Below are 21175 nucleotides of genomic sequence, written 5' to 3' on the forward strand. Positions count from 1 at the left end.
GGAAGGTGTCCCTTGCATTTCCTGTTCTCTCAGGGAGACAGGGTGGCTTCTAACCACAGAAGGCCTTTTCTCTTCACTAAAAGGAAAACATCAAGGAGAAAGGGGCGAAGAGACGAGTCATCTACAGAAGATTCAGGTGAGGAGGAATGGGTTAAGGATAAAGACAGTTCTAGTTCTGATGAATTCTGTGATAAGTTTGACAAACCTGACAGTTTTCAACGCCTTAACAATCCTACAATGGCTACGGCTGAACAGGTTCAGGAACTACTGACTGCTGTTCATAATCTCACTCAGGAACTACAGACCGTAAAGGCTGAAAACGTTGTTCTGAAACAATGGGTGGACAATCAAGAAAGAGCCTGCACGGAACTACTTCCTATCTCCTTGGCCTCGGGTAAATACAACGGTTCCCCGCACAAGTTCAAAGAATTCATGGAGGCATGCATCATACACTTCACCTACCGACCCCAAACATATGCCTCTGATAATGCCCGCATAGGGTTCCTCATCTCAAATCTCACTGGAAACGCCTTGGCTTGGGCAACGCCACTAGTTACCAGTGCCAGCCTGCTGTTACAAGATTACAGTGGATTTACTGCCCAGTTCAAAGAGACCTTTGAAAGACAAGAAATAGCCTTGGTTGCCAGCGAACAGTTGCTTGACATCCGTCAGGGTAACTCCGATTTGCTATCCTACATCTCTCGTTTCAAGTGAGTTGCTGCAGAGACCGGATAGCAAGAGACGGCCCACTATGCCATATTCTGCCGGGGCCTCAGAGAGGAATTGAAAGACGAACTGGCACGGGTTCCCAGACCCGCAGTCTTGTCAGAATTGTGGTCAACCGTTCTTCTGTTGGATTTCCGCCTTTCCGAGAGGCGGTCAGAATGACGAAAAGGCCGAACCCTTCCAACATCCTCCGAGCCTTGTTTTACCACTTCGTCCTCTTTTCATCAAACCAAGGAAGAACCCATGCAGATTGGTACCATACGGGGGCCCCTTACTCCTGATGAACAGAAGAGAAGGAAGGACAATAATCTGTGTCTGTATTGTAGATCTAAACAGCACCTGCTAAGAGACTGTCCGGAAGTACCACCACGGCGGTCGGGAAACGCCACTCCTCAGAACTAGTAGGGACAAGTTACCGAGGGGGATTGCCTGGTCCCTACGTCTCAATGTCAGTTACTTCTGTTTCATCCACTGAGAACAATCGTCTTATGGTCCTGGCCATTCAACTAACCCATCGCCAAAAAACCTATGACGTCTTGCCGTTACTGGATTGTGGTGCAGCAGGGTGCTTTATGGATATCATGTGGGCCGAGAAGACCGGAATCGAACGTCTTGAGAAGGACGAAGACCAAAAAGTGGAAGGGGTGGATGGCAAGCCCTTAACTTCCGGTCTGATCACCCATACCACACCTCCTATGACCATGAAGTTGTTGCAACATACTGAGACAATCCAGTTTGACCTCATCCGAGCTGGCCACTTCCCAGTTATTTTAGGGGTTTCTTGGCTACGCAAACACAACCCTACCATAAACTGGAAAACAAATCAAATGTCCTTCTCATCCGACTATTGCCTAAGAACATGTTTCCCTGAGACCAATTAGGCCACTGTCCAGGCTATTACTGATTCTCCTACAGCATCCAATACCTTGGGTATTCATACCATTCCCAATGACCTTGCCCAGTACAGCAAAGTCTTCCAAGACAAAGAACCCCAAGAGTTACCTCCACACAGACCCGAGGACTGCGCCATAGACCTGGTTCCAGAAGCCCTGGTGCCTTTTGGGCGTATGTTCTCACTTTCCCTTAAGGAAGAAGAAGTTCTCAAGAAATACCTGGACTCCAACCTGCAAAATGGTCTGATCCAACCCTCACGCTCCCCTGCTGGGGCATCTTTGTTCTTCGTTCCGAAAAAAGACAAAACAGAGCTAAGACCTTGCATCGACTACCGAGGTTTGAACAGAGTTACTATCAGAGACCGGTATCCGATGCCATTGATCAAAGATGTACTAGAACCCGTTCAGTGGGCCACTATCTTCTCCAAGATCGATCTACGCAGGGCATACCATTTACTAGGCATTCGGTCCGGAGACGAGTGGAAGACTGCATTCAGGACCCCTTTCGGTCACTTCGAGTACCGAGTGATGTCCTTCGGCCTGGTAAACGCCCTGTCCGTGTTTCAACGGTTTATGGACTGTACCTTCTCCGACTTGGTGTATGATGGTGCAATCATCTACTTGGATGATATTTTAGTGTTCTCAAGATCCCCCGACCTTCATTCACAACATCTTCACCAGGTCATTCAAAGAATTAAGGATGCTCACCTAAAGGCTAATCCAGACAAATGTGTATTCCAAGAATCCACGGTTCCCTACCTGGGGTTTATCCTGTCTGCCGAAGGCATCCGAATGGACCCCCGCAAATTAGAAGCCATCTTACAGTGGCCAAGCCCTAATTCGGTAAAGGAAGTCCAGAGATTTTTAGGACTGGCCAATTTCTACCGCAAGTTAATTTCAGACTTTTCTTATAAGGTTCTGCCCATCACCAACTTGTGATGGGCAGAACTCCAACATCCCCCTGTACTGAATAAGGCCCAACCAGAGACAGTCCACGCTGTGGACGGTACTTCTCTGGTCTCTGGTTTGGTAACTCAAAACACATCCCTCGTCTGCATGCAAACGGAAGAAGGACATGTGGAAACAATCTCCTTCGATTTGATTAAAGCACCCCAGTTTCGGGTCATCCTGGGTGTTCCATGGTTACAATATCACAACCCGGCCATTGATTGGGCTGCTAAGACTGTCCAATTTCTTTTCCCGGTTTGCAATGAGAAGTTTTTTCAGGGCACAAATGTGTGTCCGGAGTCTTCCTGCCAGGCGTTGGCAGCCTCCATGGCACTCATCGGAGCTATTACTACTGTCAAGGAAGTCCACATTCCTTCAGAGTACAACGCCTTCCGGGATGTCTTTGACAAAGGGGGTGCAGATCATCTACCTCCACATAGGCCCTATGACTGCCCTATCGATTTAGTGCCAGGGGCTAAGATTCCAGTGGTTAGAGTGTGCTCGCTTACTCTGCCCGAGGACAAGGTACTTAAAGAATATATCGACAAGGCCTTGATCACCGGGTTCATTAGACCGTCAAGGTCTCCTGTGGCATCTCCTCTCTTTTTCGTCCCTAAGAAAGAAGGCGAGCTTCGCCTTTGCATCGATTACAGGGCCTTGAACGCTATAACTGTAAAGAATCAATACCCCCTCCCGCTGATATCTGTTCTTTTGGATCAGCTTGATTCTTCAGTAATCTTCACTAAACTGGACCTTCGAGGCGCATATAAACTTGTTCGAATACGAAAGGGGGATGAGTGGAAAACAGCCTTTAAGACCCGGTATGGACTGTTTGAGTACATAGTAATGCCCTTTGGGCTGTGCAATGCGCCTGCCACATTCCAGGCATTCATGAATGATATATTTCATGACTGTCTGGATCAATTTGTTGTAGTCTACTTAGACGACATTTTGATATATTCCTCTTCCAGAGAGGAACACGTTGAAAATGTTCGCTTTGTGCTTCAGAGGTTACGAGACAATCATTTATTTGTCAAGGCAGAAAAGTGTGTGTTCAATTCCACTGAAGTGGAGTTTCTGGGGTACAACCTTACTAATCACGGAATTAGAATGAGTCGTTCTAAAGCTAAAGCTGTTCTAGACTGGCCTGTGCCTACTATGACCAAGGCCTTGCAATCCTTTTTGGGTTTCTCAAACTTTTATAGGCGCTTCATCCACTCATTTTCATCCATTGCAGCTCCACTGACAGCATTGACCAGTGTTAGGAAAGGAAGAAGGCGATGGATATGGCAGGGGAAATGTGCACAAAATACACAGTAAACAACCTTGAATATAACAACGTGCATTCAATACCCAAGACTCGTGTATACCACTATATGAAAAGGAATGTAGGGTAAGCACTTAGAACCTCCTTATGACTGAAAGGAAAGTCGGCAACTCCTTACCCCCTATGCTATTACAGATACTGACAGCGCTAAGCCCACGTAGAGGGCAAGCAGGGACAGAATCTGTAAGCTGACACTCTAGACGGTACTGTATAAAGAATTTGGAAACAGTACTCACAAGGACCGGAATGACCACATGAATGCCAGTACTCACGAAGACCGGAAAGACCACTTGGATGTCCGTATTCACGAGGACCGGAAAGACCACTCAAAAAGTCAGTACTAACCCACAACCCTGTAAATCAAACAAGAACCCAGAAGGCAGTAAAGGCAAAGAGTGAGGATGACTAAATACCTAAACCCAAGTCAAGAGGCAAGAAGGAATAGTACAGTGTGGAAAAACAAAAGATAATCACTCAGGAGCTAGTTACAACAGCTTCCCACACCTAATAATAAAATAGGAAATAAATGTAAAAGTGTAAAGGAAAACATGGCATGGATCCCAATAGAAGGCAAGGATCAGGAGCAGTGAAAACGATAACAAAAGGGAAACTTCCCCACCAAACCAAGGTGAGAAGGCAGGAAACTAAACCTGTAAAGGAAAGATTAATGCAACAAGTCTTTCAGTAGCAAAGGGCAATTTCTAGGAAACAGTGAACACAGGCAATTGGGCTACAGCAAAAGGAAAGCTCAGAGAAAAGCTGCCTGCAGACAGAGAAAGGGAGAAAGGGATTTCCAAAAGGCAGAAATCAATTAGGCATACAAATATGAATTCCAGGACAAGGAACAAGAAACACTAACTAGAAACTGGGCACAAAAACTAGGAACCAGGAACAAGGGACCAGTCACGACAGGAACGCTGCAACAATGACCAGCGCTGGACGGAAGCAAACTGAGGCTTTTAAAGCTGCTTAACGAGCACACCCCTCAGGCGTGTCGCCTGCTGCACCTGCAGCCACAGGTGTTGCCTATCCTCCACCCAGCCTTGTCCTGCAAGGGAGGAGGTGAGGCAGTGAGACAGGCATTCTGGGAAGCATAGTCATTTGATTAAAGTAGCAGTAGCATGCTGGCTGCCAAAAACCTGGAATGGATCCGGAAGGGAAGTAATTTGGGAAATAGGGTTTTAGCGCTCCCAATTCATCAGGACACTGTAGCATAAGGTTCGGAGGAAATGTCCAGTAGGGAAGAAACCCCAAAACATGCCCCCAAGTGGCGGGAACGGGAGCAAAGGGAGCGAGCCGTGACAACCAGCTCTAAATGGTAATTTCAATGGAGTCCGGAGGCACAACAGACCTTTGAGGCTTTGAAAGCCGCCTTCTCAACTGCACCAGTACTGCAGCATCATAATCCGCTCTTGCCATTCCTAGTTGAGGCCGATGCCTCGGGTTCAGCCATAGGGGCGGTGTTATCTCAGCATTGTCCCAACTCAGGAGAGATCCATCCAGTTGCTTTCCATTCACGGAAATTGATCCAGTATGAACAAAATTATCCCATCACGAAGAGGGAGCTACTGGCCATCAAGGATGCCTTTTCTGAATGGAGACACCACTTGCTGGGTGCGTGTCATCCTGTCACGGTCTTCTCAGACCACCGGAGTCTCCTCGCTTTCAAATCAATGAAATGTCTCACAGCTCGACAGGCTCGCTGGCATCTCTTCTTTCCACAATTCAACTTCACCATCACTTATCGGCCGGCCCGTTTCAATACTTGTGCTGACGCCTTGTCACGTCTGGCTTCCAATCCTGGTGGTAACACGAACGACCACTCTCCCCTGCTACCCTGTAGAGCGGTCTGTGGGTGCACCCCTCAGCCTCCACTTCGTTCCCTGTTATCTGACTGGGTTTCCTTGCACGCATGGGATTGTGAGGCTCTCAACCTCGACATAGTGTAGGGTTTGCCCTACATTCAAGGCAGATTGTTTCTACCACCTGGGGATGTGCGTTTACGCACGCTTGCCTGGTCCCCTGAGTCACTGATGGCGGCTCATCCGGTCCAGCAAAAAACCCTTGACTCTTTGCACCTTGGGGCTTGGTGGCACTCCATGTCCAGCGACGCAATCGACTATCTGGCCTCCTGTTCTGTATGCTCTCAGTGCAAAACCTCCAGATCTAAACCTGTGGGTTTATTGCAGCCACTTCCGGTACCGCATAAATCATGGTACATGGTCTCTATGGATTTTATAGTCGATCTGCCCTCTGTGGATGGCTTTGATACTATCTGGGTTATCATCGATTATTTCACCAAGATGGCACTTTTCATCCCGTGTTCGGGGCTGCCTTCGGGACCTATATTGACCTCTATGTTTATGAAATACGTTTTCTGATTCTTTGGGCTCCCTTCCATTGTGGTTTCGGACCACGGCCCTCAGTTCACGTCCCACTTCTGGAGGGCATTGACAGCGTCCCTTGGCGTTGATGACAGGTTTAGTTCTGCTTATCATCCGCAGACGGATGGGCAAACCGAAATGGTCAATGCAACTCTTGAGCAATACCTACGTTGTCTCTGCCTTCACTTTCAGTCGTCCTGGTTGGCGATGCTTCCACCCGCAGAATTTGCCTATAACAACTTGCGGCATTCGGCTTCTGGTGTTTCCCCTTTCTTCGCTCTGTATGGCTATTATCCACAGTCCTTGCCCCTGGATCCTGCTCTTTCCATTGATAACCCGGCTGCACGGGCATGTGTTCGAGATCTCAAATCCGTTCACAAATCCGTTTGGGAACATCTCTTCCGTGCTCAGGTTAAGGCTAAAAAATATGCTGATCAACATAGGATTCCTGCTCCCAGGTATAGAGTGGGCGTGAAGGTTTGGTTGTCTACTCGCAACCTGAAGATACCAGTAAGCGTTTACTCCTTCCCAAGTTTGTGGGTCCGTATACCATCACCGACATGATTAGTCCCGTTGCTGTGCGACTTTCTCTGCCTTCTTCTTGGAAAGTGCATCCCGTTTTTCATGTTTCTCTGGTAAAGCCGTGCCCTTCTTCTACTTGTTTGCCTGCCCGTCCTCCCCCATTCAGGGTGGAGGGCAATGTCGAATACGAGGTGGCAGATATACTAGATTTTCAGCTGCACAAGGGTCGTCCATTCTATCTCATTGATTGGAAGGGGTACGGCCCGGAGGATAGATCCTGGGAACCGCTGGGTAACATCCGTTCTCCTGTGCTCCTGCGCTGCTTCCATACCGGCAGGGGGTTGGCGCCGTCTTTGGGGGTGGATGCTGTCACACATCAGGGTCTGAATGCCCCTCTTGCCTCCTCATCACGCCAGAACAGACAGACTACTTTCAAGGCACCTACCAAAATCGTGGCGCTACGCCGCAGTATCTGACGTTTTTCTCTCGGTGACGATTACCCTGGAAATTGGGGTCAGCAACACCGAAAACACCAACAATCCAGCCTTTGCCTCCAACTCCCAGGAAACCTGCCTTTTGCGTGTTGTTCCAACAATGCGGAAACGTGAGCCCTGCCTGGCTTACGGCGCTTCGCCTCCTTGGTGATTTAACCCACTGCAGCTGGAGGAACGCTGCTTCTGATTAAAGTTGCAACCGGCATACAAAGCTTCATCTTCTGTGCTTAATCTTACTTTTGCCTTATCGTGTACCAGTTCCTGTTTTCTCATTAACGGACTGCCTTGAGATTCCTCAAATCTTCTGCCCTCCAGTGCACCAGACTTTTGCCTTCTTTATGGTTTTGCCTTTTGGATTGTGATATTTACGTTGTTTGTGTGCCGCCAGTGTACCAGACTCCATCGCCTGTCTACCATCTGCTTGTATCCTGATTCTGTACTGCCTATAGCCCACTTGTGTACCAGACCTTGCTACCTGTCCCTGGATTGCCTTTCTTTGTCCTTCCAGAACGGGGATTTCACTCGTTCTGTGCCAAACTACCGAACCGCCGCCTACACCTGGTCTGCCTCACCCTCCCAGCTGGCTCCAAGCTCTCAGCTTCTACTTCTTACAATTGTGGGTGAGTTCTTCCTGCTGCTATCTTCTGGACATTTGAGGCTACCAAGACATTACCAAAGTTATTTGTGTAGCCTGCTGCAATACGTCCATTTTATGCATCGATTGTTTACTGTATCCTTCCTCATTTCAAAGTGACTTTGTGATGGATCCTGACTCCATTAATTTGTTTTGGAACTGTTAATTCCTCAAGTGTACGCAGGGAGGCTTTGCTGAAAGTAGACACAGGGACGCATTACTGAAAGTGCACACAGGGACGCTTTGCTGAAAGTGCACCTACTCGTATCTAGTGCGCTCCTCGTGCCGCCCGGGTATAGCATCCCTACTAACTTCCCTGTTTATTGTTTTGTACCTTCGTTGTGTCATAGTTTGGATTAATTCGGCTCTCTCCAATCCTGCTCTGGTAAAACATACTTAACCCTTTATTAATGTACCTTATCTGAACCCATCGGAATAGAGTCTAATATCCTTTCTTCACCTACAGGGGGATTCCCATACTTGTTCCTTTCAATTACAAGGGGAGAGGGTGACCCAGGTACTTGTTTTGTGAGGGTTTTCTTTGTGGTGGTCCTTACTGTCACCAAGTACTTACCATTTATCTTTTCTTTCAGCTGGGTCCATGGCGGTGTGTTCTCCCCACTCTTTTGGGTGATCGGTCTCTTTGTCTGATATTAAGTACAGCAGAGAGTCATATCATCAAAAAGAGTTTATTACCCTCACAGAGAGGAGGCTCAGGTGGAGGCCCCACCTCGAGCTCTTCAAGCAACCATCCAGTATAACCATCCTGGTCGCTTGCCTTGGTTACTCGTCGGCCGGTGAGTAACAGTTACAGCATACAGAGAGACTCCGCCTTCTTGCAGTCATGTGACAGCTTATAGGCAGCTGAAGCCGGAGCTCCTGAGCATCGCTACTCTTGAGATTGACGCTCCCTAAATTCGCAAACTAGGGGACACCTTTTCCGATCACTTGTAATAATTTCTGCTAAACTTTCCCTTCTTCCCTTTCAGAGCTACTCCCTCTGCGGTTACTCCCGCTCCAGCATCCCGCCCTCTCTCTCTGCCCATTACTGTCCGTAGTGCTTCACCTTCAGTCTCTGCTCTCGGTTCGCACAACACTTGACACCCAGGAGATTCTGAATCACGGTAGGGATACGCATTTATCTTTTAACCATCCCGAGTGTAACGAAGACGGTCGAGGTAACTTCTCTGTCTCTCAGTTCGACCACAGGAAACAACACGCCCCCTTTGGAGACGTCCGATTGTTTACTGCATAAAACTTATGGGTCAACAAGCATACAAGTCCAAGTAGATTCTAAGGGGACGGGAACACATTACTGGGGAATTTGAGAATGCTGTCCTTATCGTTTCCTTCTTACCTGCATAGGAGACACGCCACATTTTGGGGGTAACATTCCGGCTCTCAAGTGCATCATCCGCCGCTTGGATAAAATCACCAGTGCTACCGTTACAGGTGCAGATCTCTACATTTCTTTCTATCTCTACAACCTCTCTCCTCTGCAAATTCTACTTACCAGTCTCTTATCATTGGTAAACAATCTCCAGACAAACGCTATAGAAGAAGTCCAGTTCCTGCTTCCGAAGATCCAACATCTATTGTTATCATCGCTCCCAAGCCTGGCACAGGGTTTTCTGCCCCAGAGGGTTTCCCTGGGGATTTGCCTCTCTAGGTTTCCTGTTCCAGTCAGGTAGAGTGTGTTAAAGTTCAGAGGGGGGTTTCCTCACGCCCAGGGATTGTCTGCTGCCCAAGTTAGTGACTATCTGCATCCTATTTACTAGTTTGTAATAGTCATAATACCATGGGAGTCTCAGCCACTGTTTCTCTAGTGTCCCTTGGTCTGTGGGAACAGCAGAATGTAGATGTGTACAACTCTATTCCAGACAACACCAAAGAATACTACAAGGAAAGTGTACTTGTGAATGGACAGGATACCCCTGCCATTAGAGACACTAGGGCCAGCATTACAGTAGTGGATGAAACCTTTTTCAAACCTAGGGATGTTGCTAAGGTACCCAAGGTCCTACTAAGCTTGCTGGAGGCCAACTCCAGATGGTTCCTATACTACCAGCTCTCATTCAGTGCAACAATATGACTGTAGGAATTCCCATCAGTGTACAAAGTGAGGTACCTGGGAGAGACCTGTTGGAGTTGTATCAAGCACCCGGAGGCCTCCCAGTAAAAGGAAGCAGAAGCATACTAGATTGGCCAGAGAGGCAACTTTAGATGGCTCTCAGTGGGAAGTTACAGAGGTACCTACAACTCCCAGTCCACATGAAGGACACCCTTCTACTTCTAGGACAAAGAAGGAGACAAAGGGGAAACCCAAGGTCTCAGGAAAGAAGAAATGTGTCACACCTGTTCAAAGGACAAGAACTTCCCCGAGAGGACAGTCCAAGATCACACCTGTGACCCCTCCAACAGCTGAGGCTGAGTGTGTGAGAAATGTGAATCATTTACTGGTGAAACAGAACTGGAAGAAGCCCATCCCTATGTTGGAGACCATCCTAAACTGCAGACTTTGCTTGCAGAAGGTGGGCCCTATAGGGCAGACTTCAGCAGAGGTCAAAGAGAGTGTCTTACTCTTGAAGGACTTCGCCAACAGGCAGCTTCCCAGCTGGATAGGCAAGAGCCGGGGAAACACAGGCTGTACTTGTAGGATGGCCTCCTTTACAGTGTGCCTATTGAGTCTACCCCAGGGGACTACAGAAGACTTATAGTACCTCTGGTGTTGAGACCCCAGTTTCTACAGTTAGCCCATAAGATTCCTCTAGCTGTTCACTTAAGTTTTAAGAAGACCAAGGAGAGGATTTCTCTATATTTTTACTGGCCCAAGATGGGGTCTGATTTAGATAAATTCTGTAGAAGCTGTCACACTTATCAGACTTCTGGCAAGAGTGGAACCAAGAATATGGCACCCTTGGTGCCCCTCCCAGTGGTGGGAGTTCCTTTTGAGAGGGTAGGGATTGACATTGTTGGTCCTCTAGACCCTCCCACATCTTCAGGCAACCGATTTATATTGGTTGTGGTAGACCATGCTCAGGCAGTGGCAGGCAGTGGCTAAGGACCTCCTTGGTATGTTTTACCAGGGTAGGTTTTACTAAGGAGATTATCTCAGACAGGGGGACCAATTTTATGTCCCACTACATGCAAGCCATGTCCAAAAACTATGGAGTGACCTTTAAAGTTCTCAACAGCCTACCATCCCCAAACCAATGGATTAGTTGAGCCTCAGTGCGGAGCAGGGCTTCCCCACCCCATTCCCCCCCCCCGCATCAGGCAGGACTCCTCCAGGTGCTGCTGCACAAGGGCTGTCCATGTCCCAGACACTGGGGAAGGATGGGCGTGGGGGGCTTGAGAGCTTCATGGGGTTGAATTCAGGCCGCTCATAGGTGGCCTGGTCAGTGGTTTCCCCTGTGGTGTCTCCTGCATCGTCAGCAGCCTCCTCTTTGCTGGAGTCATGAACATATGTATGTGGCTGCTGTGGTGGGGTAGTGTCCGTCCTCCTGCTGTTGGAATTGCAGGCAATTACACCACCACAGGTGCTGCCAGGGTGGAGGGGGCAGCAGTTGTAGACACTGCAAGTACTGCCAGGGTGGAGGGGGCAGCAGTTGTAGGCACTACAGGTGCAGCCAGGGTAGAGGGGGCAGCAGTTGTAGGCACTACAGGTGCTGCCTGGGTTGGAAGGGGCAACAGTTGTAGGCAGTGCAGGTGCTGCCTGGGTTGGAGGGGCAGTTGTGACAGTCACTGTGGTTGCTGCCATGTCCTGTGTGGTGGTGGTCCATGGAGTTGACCACCTTCGGCATCTGGTGGCCCTTGAGGTGTCTGGTTAGCCGACATCACTGTCAGATGATGTGCCTGAGGGTGGAAGAAAGGCATGATGTTAGGGACCATTGTGGGCTCAAGATGCACTAATACATGCAATATGTTTGTTGTGAGGCGAGCTGTAGAGGGATTATCGAGTACTAAATCAATGTACTCTCAAGGACCGCTATCCGTTGCCCTTAATCTCAGAAATCCTGAAAGCAGTAAGAGGTGCAGTTGTGTTCACCAAGCTGGATCTCAGGGGCACCTATCATTTGATTCGTATCAGGGCAGGTGACGAGTGGAAGACAGCCTTTAGAACACCCTTTGGGCATTTTGAATACTTAGTCATGCCCTTTGGACTTGCTATGCCCCAGCAGTGTTCCAACGTTTCATGGATCGAGTGTTCTCGGACATGCTATTCCTTTTTGTGATTGTCTATCTGGACGATATTCTAATATTTTCGAAGGACCCTCTCAAGCACGAAGAACATGTGAAAGCAGTTTTACAACGCTTACGCGAAAATAAACTCCCGAGAAATGCATCTTCCATACTTCTACTGTTCACTACCTAGGGTTTGTCCTTACTCCCGATGCTATCGGTATGGATCAATCCAAGGTTAAGGCTATTTTATCCTGGCCTAGCCCTGCCTCGGTAAAACAGATACAATCCTTCCTGGGCTTGGCTAATTTCTATAGGAAATTCATACGTTCCTTTTCCGAGATTGTCCAACCAATAATTGCCTTATTGAAAAAAGACGTTCCGTTTCATTGGACCTTGACCCAAAAGAAAGCCTTCCAACAGCTAAAGTCTGCATTTACACAAGCTCCCATTCTTGCTCAGCCTGATGTTAATCGACCATTCATAGTGGAGACAGACGCCTTCAATTACGCCATTGGAGCCGTCCTAAAACAACAATTCGAGGACAACTTGGAACATCCCATCGCCTATCTTTCTCGGACATTAACCCCTAGTGAAACCCACTACTCCGTCCTAGAGAAAGAGCTGCTAGCCATGCGTCAAGCCTTCACAGAATGGCGTCATTTACTTCTAGGAGCCAAATTTCTGGTCCATGTCCGCACGGACCATCGAACCCTACAAGTATTGCAAGCCCTGGAATGTAGGAATAGTCGCCAAGCTCGGTGGGCCTTCTTTTTTGCCCAATATCAGTTTCAGATTCACCACGTCCCTGGAACCCAAAATGTAATAGCTGATGCACTTTCTCGTCGTCCAGACTATGAACCTCGGGAGAATCGGACGTATCCCAAGATGTTTCCTCATACCATAATCATATCTCAAGCAAACAACCTCCTGGAAGATATTTGTATGCAAACTCAGACTTCGGAGCTTTTTAAAGGAATTTCAGAAAGGAATCAATGGAACTTGAGAGCCAAGGACGGATACTTGTTCAAAGATACCAATCTGGTTATCCCTACTCAAAGATTACAACAAAGAATAATAAATCTCTGCCATGATACTCTTCATTCCGGACATTGTGGTATTTCCAACACCCTCCGTCTAATGCAAAGACAATTTTGGTGGCCCAAGATGAAGACCGATGTGCAACTGTATATTCAGTCTTGCTCCCTCTGTAATCAGAACAAACATGATAACCAGAAAACAGAAGTTCTCTTATTACAGCCTACACCACCAACCAGAACTTGGGAGATCATTGCTACAGACTTCATTGTGGAATTGCCACCTTCTAGATTATACCACTATTATGGTCACCATTCATCTATTCACTCATATGGCTCACTTTACCCCTCTGTATAAATTACCATCCTCCTCAGAACTTGCTGGTATTTTCCTGGAACACGTCTTCCGACTGCATGAACTCCCTTCCAAGATCATATTGGACAGAGGACCCCAGTATACATCTCAATTCTGGAAACACCTCTGCAGGATACTAGGGATTCAACGGGCTCTCTCATCAGGATATCATCCCCAAACCAACGGTATCACAGAACGGGTAAACCAAACCCTTGAACAATATCTTCGTTGTTTCTTTACTAAAGTCCAGGATGATTGGTCACTTTTAGTACCAGTAGCCGAATTCGCTTACAATAATTCAGACCATTTGGCTGTTAAGACCAGCCCTTTTTTCTGCAGCCAAGGATTTCATCCTTCGGTCTTACCCTCTGTTCTTCCTCACCCTACACCTGTTCCTACTGTCGATTCCTGGATCGAAACACTCATAAATGTGCAGAGAGAAGCCTAGGAACATCTCAAAAGAGCGCAAATCCAAACCAAACACTATGCAGATTCAAGGAGAAGACCAGGGCCTTCATACTTCATTGGGGATAAAGTATGGCTATCCTCGAAACTTCTACCCCGACATCTCAGACCGAATAAGCTGGCTCCCCGGTATTATGGACCCTTCTCTATAAAAGAGATCATCAATCCTGTGGCCTTTCGACTTCAACTCCCAGATTCCTGGAAGAAGATACATCCAGTTTTTCACAAATTCCTGTTGAAGCCCTTCATCCAAACTACCCGGACTACTCTTAGACCTAGTCCTGTGCTTGTCAATGACCAGCAGGAATACAAAGTTTCTCGTATTTGTGATTCCCGATATAGACGAGGCAAACTTCAATACCTGGTGGAATGGAAAGGTTATCCACCCAGCGAATGTACCTGGGAACCAGTCTCAAATTTGAGCTCCCCCAGATTGCTCAGAAGGTTCCACCGAATTCATCCAGGTAAACCCGGTGGAACGGGTTTTAGAAGGGGGCATGCTGTCATGATCCGTCAATCATGCCCTTTCTGGTCTTCCTGTTCCTTGGCACATCAGGGGTTACTCGTTGCAGTACACCCAACATGGCCGTATCCACGGAACACGGTCTATCGACCTTTACGTCCTATGCAGCACGTTCTATAAATTAGCCACTCCCCTGCGGTTCCGCGCATCTCAACGCTACCGATAGATGTGGCCTGACGTGCTCCGTAGGTCATTCTCCTGTACTGTGTTGCTTCCCGGTTCCCGGACCTTCCGCCTTCTCCTTTCCTTCTACCTTCCTTGATCCTGTTCTTCCGCGTTCGGCGGAGACCGCCTCTGCGTGCTGCCTCCATTCCTAGCTTCCTGGAGTTTCCTAGATCCCGGACGAAGAAGCTGAACAAATCCTGGAATCCGAAGACGGCCGAGCGGGCGTGTACAAGACCCGAACTGCTGGGAAGAAAACCCCGACAAAGGACTCCGCAAAACAGAGAAAACAGGTGAGAAAAGGGGAATCCTGTGACAGGATGTGAAAGAATGGATGGTAGAACTGAAGCGTGAAATCCTTGGCTATAGAAGAAAGGGCTGGTCTTGATAGCTGAATGATCCAAATTGTTGTAAGCCAATTCGGCCACAGGTATCAAGAGTGACCAATCATCCTGGACTTTATTGGCAAAGCAGCGAAGATACTGTTCCAGGGTTTGGTTTACTCTTTCAGTAGCTCCATTGGTCTGTGGATGATAGCCCGAGGACAAGGCACGTTGGATCCCCAATATCTGATATAGTTATTTCCAAAACTGGGATATGTACTGGGGCCCTCTGTCGGAAATGATTTTGGAGGGTAGTCCATGAAGCCGGAATATGTATTCCAGAAAAATTCCAGCTAGTTCAGATGAGGATGGTAGTTTGTATAGAGGTGTAAAATGAGCCATATGTGTGAACAAATCAATGGTAACCATTATAGTCGTGTAGCCTCTGGAAGAAGGTAATTCCACGATAAAATCCGGGGCAATGATTTCCCAGGATCTTGTTGGTATTGCTGGTTGGCGTAGGAGATCCGCTGGTTTTCTATTGTCATGCTTATTCTGATTACAGACTGCACAGGCCTGAACATAGGTTTTTATGTCATCCTTGGCCACCAGAATTGTCTTTGTATAAGACGGAGGGTGTTGGAGATTCCACTGTGTCCTGGATGGAGGGTATCATGGTATAGGTTTGTGATCTTTTGTCTCAACCCTGGAGTGGGAATGGCTAGCTTTCCTTTCTCCAGCTGTGAGTGGACCTCTAGCTGCCACTATCTGTATGGGTTTGTTGCGTGGTGTGGTAGCAGTGGGTACCAGAGGAGGTGTAGTGTAACTCAATGAAGGTATCCCTCGCTGTCTCCTCTTTTCGCTTCTTCTCGCTAGAAGCCTGTATTCTATTTGGAGGGCTGATGACAACAGGTCCGCGAAAGTGGAAGGACTGGGAGAGCATGACAACTCATCCTTGATTTCTTCTTTGAGACCTTCTCGGAAAATAGCATACTGAGCCTGTTCTGGCCAACCTGCCTGGGTTGCCAATGTTTTGAAGGTGGATATGTAGGTGAGCATATTCGAAGAGCCTTGGTGTGCATCTAGTAAATCTTCACAAGCCGAAAAGGTGATCTCCGGCCTCTCGAGATTCTGCTGGAGAAGGGCTTTAAACCCGTCAAAATCCTGTAAGATTGGATTGGAACTCGTTACTAGAGGTGTTGCCCAAGTCAATGCATTGCCAATCATGTTGGATATGAGAAACCCAACCCGAGCCTGGCTGGTGGCAAACGTAGTGGATCTAAATATGAAGTACACAGTGCATGCATCCAGAAATTCTTTGACCTTATTTTGGGAGCCGTCAAATTTACCAGACAGTAAGGTAATGGGAGGCAGTTTGGGGGAGGGTGTTCCATAGGAGTAACCATTTGTCGTAATACTGCGTTTTCAGTTTGAATGGTCTGAAGCTCTTGTGAGAGTCTCTGTACTGCTCCCAGCAGTTCCTGTACCTGCTCCACCGTGGCCATGTTTTTAAGGCGTTACAAACTGTCACAACTGTCAGTATCAAAATCACTACCCTCCTAACAACTGTTAACGGTTCCCTCCTCACCTGAATGGCTTCAGTCCGAGTTGTAGAAGTGAGGACTTTGTCGATAGGCACAATCCTTTCCTTCCTTGCATGCGGTTGCCCTGCCTCAGAGGGAAGCCACAGTGACAGCACAGAGGCTGTACCCTGGGACCCCCTTTCTGGAGCAAGCAGGTGAGGGGAAAAAGCTGATGCAGAAAAAAACCCTCCAAGGCGTTATGGAAGATGCTGGATGACTTATTGCAGAGTCCGAGCAGGGTGATGTAATACAAATGGCTGTATTTCCCTGTAACGTACTCCAAAAGGAAAAAAGCTGGGTGTGAATCCGAGGGTGTTTGTAGATAAGGCTTCGTTAGAGGGAACAAGGAGATGAGGCTCCGGGTTCAGGAACAGTGAATAGTGGCTCCGGTAGTGAGAGAGCACAGAGTCGTGGCTCCGATAATGTAGCGGAGGCAGGACTCCGATAACAAGGACCTGGAGACAGACTACGGTGGTAAGATGCACCGCAGTTAAGGCAGAGGGTAAGTAGAAAAGGAAGAAGAACAGAAACAAATGCCGAGGCGCGGAAAGTAAAGAGGAAGAAAATAGAATACAGGAAGCACGCCAGGGGCCGCGCTCTGAGCGAGTGTAGAACAGAACATTTTACTGGCTGGTAAATAAACTTGCAAAGGACAAGAGCATGAGCTGGAAAATACTTGCAAAAGCATGTAGACCGGCAGTTGAAAGGTAACTAAGAGGTTGCAACGCAAAGAATGCTGGGAAGGGAGGAAATATATACCCCCATGTGCAAAAAGACTAGACCATCACCACACCCACAGAGGAAAACGTGATGGAATGCCTAATGGCTGCCCAACCTCCACCGCTTCCACACCCTCCGGAGATCGGATCCATTACATTCTCAAAGGTGAAAGTGTTCAGTCACAAGGGAGACTAGTGACAGAACAAGTCATTCATTTAGGTCTTTGAGAAGCTTGTCAGCCAGGAATAGCGAATTTCGCCTTTCTTGCCGTTTATCGCCTTGGGGGTTATGCTCTGTAAGCACAGACTCCTTGGACAGGTGATCTGGTTCCACTATCAGAAGATCGAGCTCAGGATTCCAGCTATTGTATGTGGGGTGTTCAGTTCGAAAGATCCTCGATGAGCTCGTTAAGCCATCATTTTTAGAACAGGGATCAGAGACACCAGTAGCTTGATTCGGGTTCACTTGACTTGGGCTGTTATCACGCAGAGATTGGTTAGCCTTTTTGCTTAACTCTAGATTAATTATTTTCTTTTCTTCGTTGCTTTTCTGGATGACTCTCCAGGCTAGCACTCTGAGTGAAGGAGGGGGAGCTGTAAGTGGCTTAGACAACAGCTTGTATAGGTCATTAATGTCATTACTGGCAATTGCCCGGTCGAGGATGACGGATGGGGCGAGATGTGTGCACAAGGTCGTTTGCGCAGTGATTGCAGTATTTACGTTCCATAAGTGCTCATAGGAGGTGTCATCTAGCTTGTCGTTCAGGGAGTTCATGGCCTCACCAGGGTGTTGCATTAGGCTCTCCGCACCCTCAACTTTCTCGACAGATGACATCGTCAGGCTGTTTCGTGGCTCTTCTGATGCACACGCACATCGGCACTTGCCGGGATCACCGAGTCGTCCCCAGGACTGCCCACGACAGCTTGCCAACAATGGCGATAGCACTAGAGCCGTAGCAGCGGGCGGAGCAAGCGTAGGACCAGCCGGCTCGCAAGCAACAGCCCTTACAGGGGACACGGACGAGGACGAGGGTACAGTGAGAAGGGGGGGGGGAATTAGGGGTGCTTTATTAAGCGCTTTAGGGGAGTGCAAAACGGACAATTGACATCCTCTGCAAGATCCAAACTTAATATCATCATACCCCTTCGGGGAGCCAACTTTCCGTTGTGATGTCAAATCGCTAACACATTCAGGGACATTTTGAATGTTAGTGTTAATCAAGACCTCTAAAATAGGAGCTGCCCCACCCCCTCCTTCAGCATATTTACGTACCGTTTGATCGATGGATTCTCCGGGATCCATCGCATCGTCGCGCTGATCCGTTGCTGCAGACAATATTTCGTGACTGAGTATATGGCAGTCTGATTGAGCGGGAGCGGAATGAAGCCTCCTTAGCCGTGCTCTGGAAACGGGGGTCCGGAGGTTAATGCCGGGTGTGTGTTTCAGGTCCATTACTGCAAAAGTTCAAGAGTATAGAATGCGCTGGACTCTCACCGACTCTCACCAAACTCTCCCGAACACTCCCAAACACTCCGCTACGCTCCGCGTGGAGGTGATGGTTTTATCACGAAAGCTCCTCCTTTCAAAAGGTAGAGGTAGTAGAGTTACTGCACCACAATCCACCAGAGGGTCAGCCACATAGAACACTCCCAAACACTCCGCTACGCTCCGCGTGGAGGTGATGGTTTTATCACGAAAGCTCCTCCTTTCAAAAGGTAGAGGTAGTAGAGTTACTGCACCACAATCCACCAGAGGGTCAGCCACATAGAACACTCCCAAACACTCCGCTACGCTCCGCGTGGAGGTGATGGTTTTATCACGAAAGCTCCTCCTTTCAAAAGGTAGAGGTAGTAGAGTTACTGCACCACAATCCACCAGAGGGTCAGCCACATAGAACACTCCCAAACACTCATTTATTCATTTAGCAAATGAGAAAGCGTTCCTTTTCAGGGGATACCTGTGACAAGAAATGTTATGTATTTATTAAACGTGAAAGCGTTCATGCACGAGAGAGATTGGTGACAGGAAAAGTTATCTATTTAGCAGAGGAGGAAGCGCTCACCCTCAAGGAATACCTGTGACAGGAAAGGTTATACATGTAACAAATGAAGTAATGTTTATTTTCAAGGGACACCTGTAACTGAAAAGTTATTTACTGATCAAATGTACAGCTGCTCATCATCAAGGGATGCCGAAAGTAGTAAGGGTTCAAGTATTTACCATAGATGACACTCTAATCTCGCAGTGGGACCTGAGAGATTCCTTTTATGTTTTATGTGACCGTGTTATCCAATGTATGTAAAGGGGGCAACTCTGTCAGGGGCCTAATAGTGTTATAGAGACTCAGTGATTGTATTGTGTGATTTAACCCCCTGTCTTTATATAAAACAAAAGTGAGCCTCCCTCAAACAAAACAAAGAAGTCTGTGCTTGTTTATTTGGTCTTTGACACCCTGCTGCTGTAGGTTGACAGGGCAAACCTCCCCCACCACACTTTGAGAGCCCTCACTGTGTTATCTCTCTTCTGGCAGCGATCTCACCCCCTTGGGCTATTCAATACGCTTGCACATGTGTGCAGTAAGGTGTTACACTCCTATACTCGGATCTCGTACAGGTAGCCAGCACTCACTTTAACAGAAAGAGATAAAGCCTTATGAAACCACAGGGAGAGACACCTTACACTTCGGATCATCAGGTATGGACAGAATGACATACAGATGCATGAACCACTGCATCCCCATCCCATGAGTAACTGACCAGGGTAGAACACTCATGGAAACATCCACACACCCAAGATTCCAGGGGATGAGATCAACACTCACTCAGAGCACATGTATTTTCATGTCTGCAGCTGGAAGACAGACACAGGTTACAAGAACTTCTCTCAATGTAATTCTGTATACACTGTCTCTGTGGTCCCAGGCCCACAGCAGAAGAATGCATCAGTCTCAATCACAGCAAGGGGGTGAGTCCATACCATCTGCAGCAACTGGTGCAGTCGGAATATCCACCAGTACGCATGATGGCAGCCTCTCTAGTTCCACAGAAGCGTTCTGGGGCTGGCTTATCTCTATTTAATGGCCTAACAATGTGGTATGCAGTGGTGCTTTGGCCGGTGATCAGTCTGGAGATAAAATGGCGGGTGCACTGAGAGCTGTTAGCTGAAAAAAAAATAATAAAGAATAATTCTTCCAAAAGAACATGAGTAATTTGTTCGAACCACTGATAAAGCTGCTATCCTACTGCAACAACAGTTACTGTTCTCTTTCACCTTGATGATTTGTCTTCAAATTACTGGGGTTTCCCTTCACCTCAAAACTGAACTTTGTTGAGGTGTTTTGCTCATGCTAGGGTTCAAATGTGAGGTTAGTAGATACAGAGCTTCCTTAGAAAGCAGCCACCACGCGTCACACTGTCTGACACCTCACCATGCCATAGCTCTCAACCTTTTCCCAAGGTGGGTGAAAACACCCCATTTTGTTTTTGGCGGGTGAGAGTCCACCAGGGGCCAAAGAAACCTACATTTTGGGTGCAAGGGCTAACCCTTTAAATGTTGGGAGAGGCGCTTCAGAGACGGTGAGGGAGGGGCAAACTTATTTGTGCAGGGGCATCTAACTTGTTTACGCATTCTAATGAGACTGTTCTAAAGCAGCTTCAATGTTACAAGCAGTCAACTCTCTCCTTTAAGTCTGAAAGCATACACTTAAGGACTGCTGTGAGAATACACAGTCTCCTGTCCCCTCTCTACCCTCCCAATCACTCCACTTGCATGCAAGTACTGACCCCAAATCACGATTTCGATTGCCTAAAAATGTATGCATATGAATGCAGGTGCTAACAGTGAAATGCTTTACATAAGTAATTGCAGCCTTGCAGGGCCTTTGTTGACAGGGAAGGC

This window comes from Ambystoma mexicanum, chromosome 14, assembly GCF_040938575.1.
Source record: "Ambystoma mexicanum isolate Mex_15411 chromosome 14, UKY_AmexF1_1, whole genome shotgun sequence".
Classification (NCBI taxonomy): domain Eukaryota; kingdom Metazoa; phylum Chordata; class Amphibia; order Caudata; family Ambystomatidae; genus Ambystoma; species Ambystoma mexicanum.